General features: G+C 40.7%; 1 protein-coding gene and 1 pseudogene across 1 annotated transcript in view; one reads left to right on the top strand and one right to left on the bottom strand.

The window, feature by feature from the left end:
• Window positions 1-13,381, top strand: part of EDC3 (enhancer of mRNA decapping 3) — a 74,598-nt gene that overhangs the window by 24,975 nt on the left and 36,242 nt on the right. The gene's annotated exons all lie outside the window — the stretch shown is intronic.
• On the bottom strand, window positions 2,529-3,241 carry LOC105886466 (annotated as a pseudogene).

Genomic DNA, 13,381 nt, shown 5'->3' with positions numbered 1-13,381 from the left:
AAAAAAAAAAAAAAAAAAGGCACAGGAAGGTAGCCAACCTCCAGTCTTTCTTAACACATGGTTGGCCCTTGTAATGGAAAGGTAAAGAAATCTGGGAAGAACTGTTTATCTTTTCCAAGGGAAGTGCTTTTCTGTCCTGGTGGCCAACAGCCAGTTTAATGCAGAGTCCAGGCCCTTTGTGCTGAGTAAGCCAAATATTGCAATAGCTTATGCACTCAGAACTTTCTAATTTTTTGTATTAAAGTAAGAGAAAGGAGAAAGATAAAGACAACTGAGCACACTAGCCTGCCTTTCATTTATTTTATATTCTCTTGCTGACCTCTGGTGTCAGTATTTTGAAGTAAAACTTGGAAATGTTTTTCACTCTCTGCTTTCCTGACAAGTGTCTAGAATGTAGCTGGTCCTTAGTGTGTTTCTCAAATGAATGAATGGAAGGTGCTATGTTCAGAGGAGCACAAGAAAATACTTGAAATCTTCTAAAAACATAGCTCTGGGTTTGTTTGCAAGTTATACTGTAGAGTCTTACAGCAGAGCCTAAAATGGTAATGACCGTTGCCCAGCATCTTTAGGGCAGATTTAAGGAATCTCCCCCTGTGGATCCTGATAGTCTTTACAATGGGGTACTTTGTCAACATGCAAAGAAAGAGCTTTACAGCTTTTTTTCTTTTCTTTTTTACATTGCTTTTTATTCTTCATTATCTGGCCTAATATGATGTGGATATGAAATACCATTTACTAGCCATTAAAAAAAAATCTGAGCCAAAAATTTTGTTTTCACACTGTACCTTCTCCCCCCAAATACAAATTGAATAACCCTTATTCAAAATGGTTGGGACCAGAGTATTTCAATTTTGGAATATACATACTGGTTTGGACATCCTTAATCTGAAAATATGAAATCTAGAATACTCCAATGAACTTTTTTTTTTTTTTTGAGCATCATGTCGGTGCTCAAAGTAGTTGTTAGTGCCAGGCACAGTGGCTCATATCTGTAATCCCAGTACTTGGGAGACCGAGGCGGTTAGATTGCCTGAGCTCACAGGTTCAAGACCAGCCTGAGCCAGAGTGAGACCCTGACTCCAAAAAAAAAAAAAAAAAATAGCTGGGCATTGTGGCAGGCACCTGTAGTCCCAGCTACAGACAAGAGGATCACTTGAAGCCAAGAGTTTGAGGTTACTGTAAGCTTTGACACCATAGCACTCTATCAAGGGTGACCAAGTAAGACTCTGTCTCAAAAAAAATAATTGCGGCTTGATGCCTGTGGCTCAAGCAGCTAAGGCGCCAGTCACATGCACCTGAGCTGACGGGTTCAAATCCAGCCCGGGCTTGCCAAACAACAATGACGGCTGCAACCAAAAAATAGCCAAGCATTGTGGCAGGCACCTGTAGTCCCACCTACTTTGGAGGCGGAGGTAGGAGAATTGCTTGAGCCCAGAAGTTGGAGGTTGCTGTGAGCTGTGATGCTGCAGCACTCTACCCAGGGCAACAGCTTGAGGCTCTGTCTCATAAAAAATAATAATAATAGTAATTGTTAGATAAGCAACTGATGATTTTTGCATAAACTTTAGCATGAGATAAACCATTTGGGACTTCTGAACTGCCTATAGAGTGTTGCGGTCTTTGAAGTCTTGGTTCTTATCTGTTTTTTCTTACAACTGTTTTTGTGCCTTTGCCTGTTCCTCTTTAACACTGTCTGTTTACCTTTTCCTCTGAGCTTTATTCTTGGTCTGTCATGGTTTGTAGAGCTCAGGGTTTCATCTGAATGGAAATGATTTTGCATTTTGTTTGTTTTACTCTGTCTTTTCTCTCTTTTGGTTGAAATTCTTTTATGATAGATCAGAACATCTACATTATCCCAGCTACCCAAAAGGAAAGCAGGTGAAGCTCAGTGCCCATAGCACAGTGGTTACAGCACCAGCCATGTGAACCAAACATGGTGGTTTTGAACCTGGCCCTGGCCAGCTAAACAACAATGACAACTACAACAACTAAAAAAAAAAGGAAAACAGATGAAACCAAATAGCATTGAGAGACTTGCTTGCTTAAAATTATGACTGTGTGTACTTAAATCCCTTTATTCCAGTTTCATCCTTTTGGGTGAATTTTACTTATATGTTTGCCCTCTTATATTCTTTTTTTTTTTTTTGGAGACAGGGTCTCACTTTGTCGCCTGCACTACAGTGCTATGGCATCACAGCTTACAGCAAACTCCAACTGTTGGGCTTAAGTGATTCTCCCAGCTATTTTTTTGGTTGTAGTAGTCATTGTTGTTTGGCAGGCCAGAGCTGAATTCAAATCCACCAGCTCCGGTATATGTGGTTGGTGCCCTTAGCCACTGAGCTATAGGCGCTGAGCCTTTTATTCTTCTGTCATATGAAAGGCATCATTATTCAGTCACTCAAGGCAAACTTCCTTCTCCTTCACCAGCCCCCTGCCTCTAGTCATCAACCATTAAAGGATAGCTTCCTAAATTTTTCTGGAATTGATCTCTTCTCTATTAGAGTTCCCTTTTGGAGAAGTCCATTTCTTCATAAGTCTAGCATGTGAGATTTTAATTGCTTTGCTATAGTTTTCTCTTCTTCAGTCGGTGGTGACAGTTCCACGTCTGTTTACTTTTGTAGTTTTGTGTTATGTTCATAGTCTCATTCACAGTAGCACAAATGTGTCTTTTATTCTCTTTTTCGCTCAACAGCAACTGGTTTAAAGCATGCCTGCAAAGTTTGGTATTGAGACTTTATCACTGACATTTCATTTAAGAGTGTAACTGGATTTTTCTTACCTGCTGAATCAAGATGATCAGTCTTGATTTCATATTCCAGCTTGTACAAAATGTAATCCAGATCAGAGGTAGCTTTCTGGAACATCAGTTCCAGCTTATGACCTCCACCTCTATGTTGAATAGTTGACCATACTGTCTTCTGTTTCAGTGATCAATTGCTTATTTTCATCTGTCATCATGATAAATCCAGTGTAGTTCATTGTTGGTTCACATTGGACATGACCGAATTTGTTTCCTCTGAAGCCTTTGCCTCAATTTGTTTTTGTTTTTTTTTGAGACAGATTCTGACTCTGTCACCCTGGGGTAGAGTGCCACGTTATCATAGCTCATAGCAACTTCAAACTCATGGTCTCAAGTAATGCTCTTGAAGCCCTTGCCTCCTCATATTCCCTCTTGTGTTATTGTCAACGTTGTCCTCCTGTTTTGTTTCAGTCACGCAACAAACTTGGTATAGTTTTTCATGGCTGCCTTTCTTTCTTGTAGTTTATCTCAAATTGCCCTTTATTTCTTTTTTTTTTTTAAGAACTATGTTTTATTTATCTTTATTTCTCTTAAACCTATAGAACCCGCTCTATGCCTGTACCTCAGTGGTTAGGGTGCTGGCCACATGCACTGGGGCTGGCAGGTTTGAACCTGGCCACGGCCTGCTAAACAACAATAACAACTGCAACAGAAAAAAACAGCCGGGAGTTGTGGCAGGTGCCCTGTAGTCCCAGCTACTCTGGAGGCTGAGGCAAGAGAATCATTTAAGCCTAAGAGTTTGAGGTTGGTATGAGCTGTGACTCCACAGCACTGTACCAAGACCAAGGGCGACATAGTGAGACTCTGTCTCAAAAAACAAAACAAAACAATACCTATAGAACCCAATTTGTACCTAGCAGCTATCCAAAGTGCAGGTAGTAAAAAAGGGTATGGGTTGGGGTATATAGCCATAAAAAGTAAGATACAGTATTTGAAGAATTCTTTCATGAAACAGGAAAATTCTCCTAAACAAGAGAGCAGGATACAGAATTTCCAAGGCTGGGTGCAGTAGCTCTATAATCCTAGCACTCTGGGAGGCTGAGGCAAGTGGAGCGCTTGAGCTCACAAGTTCGAGACTAGCCTGAGCAAGAGCGAGACCATGTCTCTAAAAACTAGCCAGGTGTTGTGGCGGGTGCCTGTAGTCCCAGGTACTCAGGAGGCTGAGGCAAGAAAATCGCTTTGAGCCCAAGAGTTTGGGGTTGCTATGAGCTGTGATGCCACAGTACTCTACCAAGGGTGACAAAGTGAGACTCTGTCTCAAAAAATAATAATAAAGAAGAAATAGGCCAGGAGTAGTTGCTCACGCCTAGAATCCCAGCCCTTTGTGAGGCTGAGGTTGGCAGATCGCCTGAGCTCAAGACCAGCCTTAGCCTGAACCAGAGCAAGCAAGACCCTATCTCTGAAAATAGCCAGGTGTTGTGCCGAGCATCTGTAGTCCCAGCTACTTGGGAGGCTGAGGCAAAAGAGTCGCTTGTGCCCAAAGAGTTAGAGGTTGCTGTGAGCTGTGACGCACGGGTACTTTATGGGGGGGTGACAAAGTAAGACTCTGTTTCAAAAATAATAGTAATAGTAATAATAAATAATAAAGTACCCTGAACCCCATAAATGCATCAATGTGCCCTATGTCCTCACAACAAAGTTATGATTTAATAAAAAATAATTAATTAAAAAATAATAATAAAATTTCCTAAGATGTGTACACATTTTGTATTAAAAGGAAATACATAAAATGTTGTGTGAATACTTGCAATTTTCTATATATTTTGTGCATTATCTGTTATGAACATCTATTAAAAGTCATTTTTAGGGTGATGCCTGTGGCTCAGTAAGTGGGGTGTTAGCCCCATATATTGAAGGTGGTGAGTTCAGGCCCAACCCCAGCCAAACTGCAGCAATAAAAAAAATAAATAATAAAGGTTTAAAAAAGTTATTTTTAAAAAGGAATATTTATTTCCTATTGCCTTTGAACTCCTTTCACTATTGTGCTATATGGAATGTTTGATTTTTTTGCCTTGTATGTTCATTTTCTGGACATGATACTCTTTTATTTATTTAACTTTACCTGGGTCTGTCAGAGCTACATGGTTTTCCTACTCTTATTTCCACATTATGTGTAAGTAATATAGAATTGGAATCTGATTGAAGTTCAAATCCTAACTCAGTATAAATTTGAAGCAGGTTACTTCACCTCTCACTCTTAGTTTCCTCATTTGTAGAATGGTAATTTTAATCAGGTTGTTCAGAGGAAAAACTGAGATAGTATATATATAAAAGCCTAAGATGGGTTCGGTGCCCATAGCACAGTGGTTACAGCGCCAGCCACACACACTGAGGGTGGCGGGTTCAAACCCGACCTGGGCCAGCTAAATAACGACAACTGCAACAAAAAAATAGCCGATTGTTGTGATGGGTGCCTATAGTCCCAGCTACTTAGGAGGCTGAGGCAAGAGAATTGCATAAGCCAAAGAGTTTGAAGTTGCTGTGAGCTGTGACACCATGGCACTCTACCCAGGGAGACATAATGAGACTGTATCTCAAAAAAAAAAAAAAAAAGCCTAAGATGGTGTTTGGCACATAGGTTCTACAGGATGGTGGGAGTCTGTCTTTCTTCCTTTGCTGCATGCTAATAAGTGACTCTAGATAATAATAGTCACCTTATTAAAGCAATGGTTCTCAACCTTCCTAATGCGGTGGCCCTTTAAACAGTTCTTGTGGGTCGCGACCCATAGGTTAAGAACCGCTGCCTTAAAGTATTTGCATGCTTCCCTAATATCTTATAATACCTTAGAGTAATCTTTGTGGAAAAGCTCTTGCTAGCTAGCTGGATTATGTCAAGATGCTCTGGTTGTAAATAATAGAACTCCTTACACAGTGGCTTTAATAATAAATTGTAGTAGAACCTCTGTAAGCTGACCACCCAAAGGACTATAGCAAATTGGTCAACATAAGAAGGTGGTCAACATAAAGAACTAGGCCTGCTGGTTCAGCACCTGTAGCTCAAGCAACTAGTGCACCACCCACATACACCAGAGCTGGCAGGTTTGAATCCAACCAGGCCTACCAAAAAATGACAATTATAACCAAAAATAGCCAGGTGTTGTGGCGAGCACCTGAGTCCTTGCTACTTGGGAGGCTGAGGCAAGAGAATCGCTGAAGCCCAAGAGTTGGAGGTTGCTGTGACCTGTGACTCCACGGCACTCTACCCAAAGCGACAGTTTAAGACTCTGCCTCAAAAAAAAAAAAAAAAAAAAAAAAGAACTAGGCCTGCTGTACTGATATGTACATAGGGTACATGTCCAGGCTATAAAAATTAGGTCATTTTAAGGAGATGGTCAATATAGGGAGGTAGTCAACTTTGGAGGTCCTGTTGTATATCATGGTAAGTCCAGAGGCTGTCAGTTCCAGATACAGTATAATTAGGGTCTCAACCTTATTTCTCTGAAACTATCCTTTGTGTGTTTGTTATCTCCTCAAATTGATATTAGCTGGCTCTAGCAGTTTCATATGTCTCATCTAGACATAACATTCTTCAGAAGTAGAAAAGAGATCTCTTTCAGTTTATCTTTTTTTTTTTTTTTAAGACAAAGTCTCACTCTTGTTGCCTAGGCTAGAGTACTATGGTGTCAGCCTAGGTAACTCCTTGGCTCAAGCAATCATCCTACCTCAGCCTCCTAAGAAGCTAGGACCTGCCATAAGATCCAGCTAATTTTTTAATTTTAAGTAGAGATGGGGTCTTGCTCTTGCTCAAGCTGGTCTCAAACTTAGGGATCCTCTTAGCCTTCTATAGTGGTAGGATTAGAGGTGTGAGCCACTATGTCTGGTGCTGGTGAATCACAGAAATGATTTTAAAATGGATGATAGGGGTGAGTGTAACATTAAGTAAGAACTGGACTTACATTTATATTGTTCACCATTGAGCCCCTAGCACAGATCCTAGTACATAGCAGTTGCTTAATGAGTATTTTTTTTTTTTTTGAGACAGAGCCTCAAGCTGTCTCCCTGGGTAGAGTGCTGTGGCATCACAGTTCACAGCAACCTCCAACTCCTGGGCTCAAGCGAGTCTCCTGCCTCCGCCTCCCAAGTAGCTGGGATCATAGGTGCCCACCACAACGCCTGGCTGTTTTTTGGTTGCAGCTGTCACTGTTGTTTGGTGGGCCTGGGCTGGATTCTAACCCACCACCTTAGGTGTATGTGGCTGGCGCCTTTGCCACTTGAGCCACAGGCACTGAGCCAATAAGTATTTTTTTAATGAATGAATGAATATAGAAAAATACTAATCAGAATATTCTCATGGGTGACATGGTATTTTGGATTTAAGAGCAGTTACGTGATTATGCATTTGGTTGAAATGAGACTCACGTAAACTATGCCCATTCTTTTCTTCCAAATAAACTATCTTAAGTTTCAAAGGAACTGTGCTGTGGACTAAGTATAAATAAAATAATAATAATTTTATTATTCTTAAATAAAAATTAAATATTGGACTCATAATACTGATACCATTTGATTAGGATTTTTTTTTTTTTTTTAGAGACAGAGTCTCACTTTGTTGCCCTCGGAAGAGTGCTTTGGCATCACAGCTCACAGCAACTTCAAACTCTTGGGCTTAAGCGATTCTCTTGCCTCAGCCTCCCAAGTAGCTGGGACTACAGGTGCCTACCACAACGCCCAGCTATTTTCTGTTGCAGTTGTCATTGTTTAGCTAGCTTGGGCTGAGTTCAAACCCACCACCCTCGGTTTATGTGGCTGGCGCTGTAACCATTGTGCTCTGGGCGCCAAGCTGAAATGAACTATTTTTATGGTAATGTTTTGTTAATGGTTCTTCAAAATATTTCTCGAAGAGTAGTAGAGTAATTAACTGTGAGTCATTGATTTCTAAAATGTTGGTATGCCCTGTGGAACATAATAACCACTATAGGTTGTTTCTACATCTTGGCGATTATCAATTGAGCTTCAATAAATAATCTAGTGCAAATGTCCTTATAATAAAATGATTTTTTTTTTTAAATCGGTAGATGCCTAGTAATGGGATTACAGGATCAAATGGGAGGTCTATTTTGAGTTCTTTGAGGATACTTCTTTTCGAAGAGGCTGTATTAATCTGCAGTCCTATGAACAGTGTAAAAGTGTTCCCTTCTCCCACATCCACACCAGCATCTGCAGCTTTGCAACTTCGTGATACGGGTTTTTCTCACTGGGATTAGGTGATACCTCAGGATGGTATTGATTTGCATTTCTCTGATGATTAGGGATGATAAGTATTTTTTCATCTGTTTGTTAGCTTTTCATCTGTCTTCTGCAGAGAAGGTTCTGTTCATGTGTCACCCAGTGATAGATGGGATTGTTTGTTCTTTTTTGTTTGAGATATCTGTAGATTATAGTTATCAACCCTTTGTCAGATTTGTAACATGCAAATATCTTTGTCCATTCTGAAGGTTGTTTTTTTTGCTTTAATTGTTGTGTCCTTAGCTATGCAGAAGCTTTTCAACTTAAGTCCCATTGGTTTATTTTTGTTGTTGTAAATGCCAATGAAGTCTTCATAAAATCTTACCCCAGGCCAACATCCTCAAGAGTTTTTTCCATACTTCCTTCTAGGATTTTTATCTTTCCATGTAAAAAAGATTTCCATTTAAATCTTTTATTCATCTTAAGTCAAATTTTTTTTTTTTTTAGAGATAGAGTTTGTGTCGCCCTCTGTAGAGTGCAGTGGCATCACAACTCATAGCAACCTCCAGCTCCTGGGCTTAGGCGATTCTCTTGCCTCAGCCTCCTGAGTAGCTGGAACTACAGGCGTCCGCCACAATGCCCTGCTATTTTTTTGTTGCAGTTTGGCTGGGGCCGGGTTTGAACCCACCACCCTCGGTATATGGGGCCAGCGCCCTACTCACTGAGCCACAGGCACCACCCTTGAGTCAATTTTTATAAGTGGTGAAAGGTGTGAGTCCAGTTTCAGTCTTTTACATGTGATTATCCAGTTCTCTCAGCACCATTTATTGAATAGGGATCCTTTTCTCCAGTGTATGGTTCTGTTTGGTTTATTGAAGATTAGAGGGAGATAAGAGACTGGTTTCATTTCTTGGTTTTCTATTCTGTTCCATATGTCTATGTTTCTATTTTTGTACCAATACCATGCTACTTTGATACCTGTGAACTTGTGATATAACTTGAAGTCTGGTAGAGTGATGCCTCAAGCTTTGTTTTTATTACTAAGAATTGCCTTTTGTGGCTCGGCGCCTGTGGCTCAAGCGGCTAAGGCGCCAGCCACATGCACCTAAGGTGGCGGGTTCGAATCCCCAGCCCGGGCCCGCCAAACAACAATGACGGCTGCAACCAAAAAAAAATGGCCAGGCGTTGTGGCGGGCGCCTGTAGTCCCAGCTACTTGGGAGGCTGAGGCAGGAGACTCGCTTGAGCCCAGGAGTTGGAGGTTGCTGTGAGCTGTGATGCCATGGCACTCTACCCAGGGGGATAGCTTGAGGCTCGGTCTCAAAAAAAAAAAAAAAAAAGAATTGCCTTTTGTATCCGGGGTTTCTTTTGGTTCTGTACAAAATGAAGAATTATTTTTCCCAGTTCTTCAAAGTATGATGTTGGTATCTTAATGTTGATTGCATTAAATCTGTAGATGTCTTTGGATATTATTGCTCTTGTGTATATTGTACACCCACATTTTGGACCCAAACTTTTAGGAAAAAAATCTTTCATTTTAATGTGTTTTGTTGTTTTTTTGAGACAGAGTCTCACTATGTGAGTGCTGTGTCATCACAGCTCACAGCAACCTCCAACTCTTGGGCTTAAGTGATTCTTTTGCCTCAGCCTCCCAAGTAGCTGGGACTATATTCTAATGTTTTAATTTAAAATTTCATTTGTTAATTTCATTCCTGTATTATAAAGGAATTTTGGCATTTCGTTTTTAACATATTATGGCACAAGAAATTTTATGTTAAACAATTGCAAAACACAGGAACATATATAAGGCACAAGAAATTTTATGTACTAGTACATAATATTGTACAAATTTACAATATTTATGTGTCACAGGCCAAGAGCTCTTCATCACTGTCAATATCAGAAGTATCTTTTTTAGTTTCTTTATTAACATTGTGCTACAGGAGCCGAGCTGTAACTAGACCTTTTTTTTTTTTTTTTTTTTTTTGAAAGAGAGTCTTACTATGTCGCCCTTGGTAGAGTGCCATAGCATCACAGCTCACAGCGACCTCAAACTCTTGGGCTTAAGTAATTCTCTTGCCTCAGCCTCCCAAGTAGGTGGGACTACAGGCGCCTGCAACAATGCCTGGCTATTTTTTTTGTTGCAGTTGTCATTGTTGTTTAGCTATACTGGGCCATGTTCCAACCCTCCAACTTCGGTTTATGTGGCTGGCACTGTAACCATTGTGCTACAGGCACCGATCTATAACTAGACCTTTTATTTATTTATTTATTTGAGACAGTCTCACTATGTGGCGTGGCATCACAGCTCACAGTAACCTCCAGCTCTTGGGCTTAAGTGATTCTCTTGCCTCAGCCTCTCAAGTACCTGAGACTACAGGCACCTGCCACAATGCTCGGCTATTTTTTGTTGCAGCTGTCATTGTTATCTAACTGGCCTGGGCTGGGTTTGAACCTGCCACCCTCTGTGTATGTGGCTGGCACTGTAACCACTGTGCTACAGGCGCTGAGCCATAACTAGACTTTTTTAAACCAGATTTTCATGCCTTCCTCATTCATCCATCCTTTTTTTTTTTTTTTAGAGACAGAGTTCTAATTTGTCACACTTGGTAGAGTGCCCTGGGTCACATAGCTCACAGCAGCCTCTAGCTCTTGGGCTTAGGCAATTCTCTTGCCACAGCCTCCCGAGTAGCTGGGACTGCAGGCAGTTACCACAACACCCAGCTTTTTGTTGTTGTTGCAGTTTGGCCAGGGCTGGGTTCCAACCTGCCACCCTCAGTAGATGGGACCAGCACCCTACTCACTGACCCACAGCCGCCACCATATTTATCTATCCTTTTTCATGCACATGGACAATATCTCCACTTAGAATCTTTTCTTTCAGAAATGTTTTTCTTTTAAAGATGCTCATAGGTGATAGTTTTTTCCCATCTGCACAGTAGGCTAGAACAACAGTGCATTGTGTTTTCCCATGTCCACTAGTTTTAAAAGCTATGCTTTTTGCTCCTTGGATAGCCACAGTTCTGTTGGATGGCACATTAAATGTGAGTGGAACTTCATCTGTTTTGGACAGCTCAAAATTCTGAGTCTTTTGAAGATTGATAACATAAGAATGAAATTCCAAAACTTGATTCTGTTAGGCTGCTGGAAGTTTTGGCACACGTTTTGTTTATGTCCTCAAGCTCAAGCCTTCTTTTTCTCTTCATAAAGTTAAAGCACCATTTAGGTGTCCCTAGGAAATCATCAAATTTTTTTTTCTTATGTAGTTCTTTACCTCTTTTTGTATCATCTTGGTCAAAACAGAGATCCCAGTTACACAGCTTTCTAGAATCCATATCTTCCCCTCCTGCTCCATCTCTCCACCTCTGGCCACTCACATTGCCTTCTGTCTTGGCATCTGAAAACACTCTTCCAGTTACCTCCACAATCTGATGACACCATCTGTGGCAGGAGGTCCAAAGTGTCTCTCAGCAGCTCTGCCACCATGTTCTTTAGCATATTTAATAACTATTAGCTTAAAGCTTACAGTATACAAAAACCATTAACAAATTTTCCAAGGGATTTCCAGTAAGTTTTATAAAAATAACAGCTAGATTACTAGCTACTGCCTAAAGTATATGAAGAGTATTATGTCGCTCTTCATTGGCTGAAATGCTTTCATTGCAAGTTCATTGTAAGTTCAGTAAAACCAATTACTATATTCCTGGGTATCTTGCATATGGATATTATTATTGCTTTTTAGAGTTAACACTTTTATAATGCATAAATAAAAGAATTAAAAACATTTATATATATAAGGAATTAGGACTGCCCATGAATAATGTGCATCCTTATTTCGCTCAAAAAGTTGGGCCAAAAAGTGCTCATTATACACATCAAAATACAGGTTTGTAGAGATCTAGCCTTAGCACCATAAAGGGTAAGTGTGGAGTTGAAAAGCAATAGTTTAGGAAGGGACACATGTAACTGAATTAAAAAGACTCAAAGAACTGGTCCTTTATTTAATTTTGGTTGGTTTGTTTTTCATGATAGTCATAGCTGGAAAGAATACTTCTGAGAGGGATGATATAGAGCAAGGTCAGCAAACCCTTTCTGTAAAGGGTTAGGTGGTAGATACTTTAAGCTTTTGCAGGCCCAAGGGTCTCCTCAAAGACTTAACTTTGCCCTTGTTGTAGCTCAAAAACAAGTCTTTTTTTTGAGACAGAGTCTTACTTGGTCACCCTTGGTAGAGTGCTATGGTATCTTGGCTCACAGCAACCTCAAATTCTCTCAAGTGATCCTCTTGCCTCAGCCTTCCAAGTAGCTTGAACTATAGGCGCCTGCCACAACACCCAGCTATTTTTTTAGAGATGGGGTCTTGCTCTGGCTCAGGCTAGTCTTGAGCCTATGAGCTCAGGCAGTCTACCTGCCTTGGCTTCCAAAGTGCTGGGATTAATAGGCGTGAGCCACCGTGCCCGACTCCAAAACAAGTCTTAAACAAGATGTAAATAAATGAGTGTGAGTGATCAATGATGCGAATTCATCTTTAGAATAACCTTGATAACTTTTTAATTTGGAGGAATTTTTAAAAACCTGGCTAAAGAATGCCTATAAGAGGAAGTCTTTACAAGAATCCTATTCAGGCTCAGTGCCTGTAGCTTAACGGCTAGGGTGCCTGCCATATGTACCAGGGCTGGTGGGTTCAAACCCAGCCCAGGCCTGTCAAACAACAATGGCAACTTCAACAACAACAAAAAAAATAGCTGGGCATTATGGTGGGCACCTGTAGTCCCAGGTACTTGGGAGGCTGAGGCAAGAGTTTGAGGTTGCTGTGAGCTGTGATGCCATGGCACTCTACCAAGGGTTAGATAGTGAGACTCTGTCTCAAAAAAAAAAAAAAAGAATCCTTTTAAGCCTTATACTCATTTTTGTTTCCTCTATTCAAAAATTGCTGTGGTTGGGCTGGGCCCCATGGCTCATACCTGTAATCCTAGTACTCTGGGAGGCACAGATGTGAGGATTAACTGAGGTCAGGAATTTGAGACCAGCTTGAACAAAGCTCACCCTATCTCTACTAAAAATAGAAAAATTAATCTGGCTTGGTGACACACATCTCTAGTGCCAGCCAATCAAGAGGCTGAGGCAGAAGAATTGTATGAGCCCAGAAGTGTGAGATTGCCATGAGCTAGGCTGAGGCCATGGCACTCTAGCCTGAGTAATAGAGTGATACTCTGTTTTCAAAAAACAACAAAAAAATTGGAATAGTGGTACAATATGAATTATTTATTTATTTATTTTTATTTTTATTTTTTTTGGAGACAGAGCCTCAAGCTTTCCCCCTGGGTAGAGTGCTGTGGCTTCACAGCTCACAGCAACCTCCAACTCTTGGGCTTAAGCGAGTCTCCTGCCTCTGCCTCCCAAGTAGCTGGGACCACAGG

The sequence above is a fragment of the Otolemur garnettii genome, unplaced genomic scaffold, assembly GCF_000181295.1.
Source record: "Otolemur garnettii isolate 467f Iridium unplaced genomic scaffold, OtoGar3 scaffold00011, whole genome shotgun sequence".
NCBI classification, from domain to species: domain Eukaryota; kingdom Metazoa; phylum Chordata; class Mammalia; order Primates; family Galagidae; genus Otolemur; species Otolemur garnettii.
This window is presented reverse-complemented; position numbering and strand designations above follow the sequence as displayed.